Source organism: Papaver somniferum, chromosome 1, assembly GCF_003573695.1.
Source record: "Papaver somniferum cultivar HN1 chromosome 1, ASM357369v1, whole genome shotgun sequence".
Lineage (NCBI taxonomy): Eukaryota > Viridiplantae > Streptophyta > Magnoliopsida > Ranunculales > Papaveraceae > Papaver > Papaver somniferum.
Genome location: NC_039358.1, coordinates 7,853,415 through 7,855,704, shown reverse-complemented (window position 1 = coordinate 7,855,704; position 2,290 = coordinate 7,853,415). Strand labels below are relative to the sequence as shown.

Here is a 2,290-nt window from a genome sequence, read left to right as displayed (position 1 = left end):
AACACTTGTCCTTCAAAATTATTACATGTTGAGATTAGAAATTTTAGCTTCTTATGTTTTCTTATAAATGAAAAGAATCACCTCACAATCAGCCTCAAATATCTAAATGGGAACCATTTATCCGTTTGGCCAAAATTAATTGAACACTTATTTGAGCTTTTCCAGTAGCGTGTCTTAAAAACCCCACATGGAGGTCTTAGTTAGACCCTTATATATGAGTTTATATATGTGTTAGAACTTTCTTATAATAAATCATCTCCAATATAGTGTGGGGTCTTATTAGAGTGCAATTTTTATGGTTTTCTTTCTCTCTACTTTGTGGTTTTCTTTCTCTCTACTCTAAAGTATTTATACTATTTTTCTAAATGACACGAAGGAATAAAATTACAAAACATAACTTGGACGATAAATGATAAGATCCCTTCACGCTGCATGGTATTAAATCAACAGATCCAAGATCAACGTTCATCCCAAGAAAGTTGCAGCACAGACAACGGTAAAAAATTAAAGAGTTAGTATTTGACTATCTGTTAACTTGTACGCTGGAAGACTTATCTCGGTTCAGGATGGATTCAAAAGTAAACTGATCATAAATTGTTGTTATTATTTGTCGGTTCAAGTCTTCAGCATGTTCACTTTCGTGTCCGACGTTACCATTATGTAGTTCTGCAATAACACACAGAGCAAAATATTCATTCTCTTGCAGCAGAGCAAAATATTCATTCTCTTGTAGCCCCGTTTGAATTATACATATGGGAATGACATGATTGAATTTATCCAAACATGTGGTTACAACTATCAATCAACCTTCTTAGATTTAAAATATATAAAGAATGTATAGCAAAAACCATTAGCTATGAGTTAAACATTATCTGTGCAATATGGAAAAACAAAATTTCTTTGCATTTTACAACGTATTTACGTAACGACAATACATTTGGATTTTCACTGGGATATAGGTTTCAAGAAAGCTAGTTATTAAGTAAGGGAATTTTCAAGGAGTGCAATACATAAGTATTAAGGAAAATGTTAGTCCATATCTGCATGAATGGTTTGCACAAAAGACTTTATGAGTTGGGTAGTGAGCTTAATTGCGGAGAGTTATTGTCCTTATCGACAAAGAGTACATGATTAACCAAGATGGGTATGAGAGTTATTATCCTTTGCTCTCGTAAAATGGTTTTGATAACTGCGGAGATGCATATAAGCCACCTGATTGGAAACAAAAAAAAAAAAGAAAAAAGAAGTTACTATCCGCAACGACTTTACAAATATGTATGGTGGTGATCCTAACATGGGGATAAAGCGGAAGGACGAACTGAATAGGAAAAATTCGAGATACTTACAGTCAGAAGTTCTCAATGATCTGGAAATAAATATTTCATGATATATGATCTATCATGACAACATCGATCTCCAGAAAAGTCCCTATCTTTGCAATTAGATAAAAAATGGTTAATTTTAATTGAAAGGTTGTACGTGATTTCATATATAATGTGATTAAATCCAAATAACCCGAGATATTGGATTAGAAACTTTTTTTTTCATTTTTTAAAGCGATATTGGATCGACTGCAATGAGAAATTGATTACTTCAACATGCTAAAACTGCATAAGCATGGGGAAGAGAAATATGACCTTAAATGTTATATTGGCATATTGCTTTCGGCAGTGTAAGATGAATTCAAATAATGAATGTGATTACAAACACAATTAGAACAACTCAACAATACAAAAAAAACATACCTGAGTTGGGAACCACTTAAGCCTCTAATAAGAAAGAGAAAAAAAAACAGAATTGATATATTAAATCTTGAAATAACTATAAACACGATAACAAAGAGAGAGTTGAGCAAATGGGATTTTTGCATCCTATCCATTTTTGTGGCTATCTTTTTGCTCACTGATTTTTCGGATCAATACCTTGGCTTAAGCCTTTGAGAGTTTGGTTCAAGTTTAATATAAAAAAACCACAAAAACAAAACCATCAAGATTAACTTCAAAACCATCAACATTAACTTCTTCACCTCTAATGTCCGTACTCTATGAGCTCCAATTCCTTTCGATGTTGCATGCAAAACAAAAATAACAAAGAAAAAAAGATTAGACAACAAAATCCTAAATAATAAGAAAAAAAAGAAAAAGATCGATAAAATATAAAAAACAACGTGCAAACAATGAGGTTAGGCTCTTGCTCAAATGCATTGTATAATGAGTTATCAAACCCAAAAAATTCTATAAGAATTATTTTTTGATTTGGAAATAATATCAACCAAAATCTTAAAATTTAG

At 31.6% G+C, this 2,290-nt stretch overlaps 1 long non-coding RNA gene across 1 annotated transcript; it reads right to left on the bottom strand.

Annotated features, from left to right (window-relative positions):
* Positions 1 to 836: 836 nt before the first annotated feature.
* On the bottom strand, positions 837 to 1,786 carry LOC113325372. The gene is made up of 3 exons (XR_003348011.1): positions 1,746 to 1,786; positions 1,347 to 1,428; positions 837 to 1,212 (listed from the first exon to the last, which is right to left on the bottom strand). It is a non-coding gene; the product is annotated as an uncharacterized LOC113325372 (long non-coding RNA).
* Between the last annotated feature and the right edge of the window lie 504 nt (positions 1,787 to 2,290).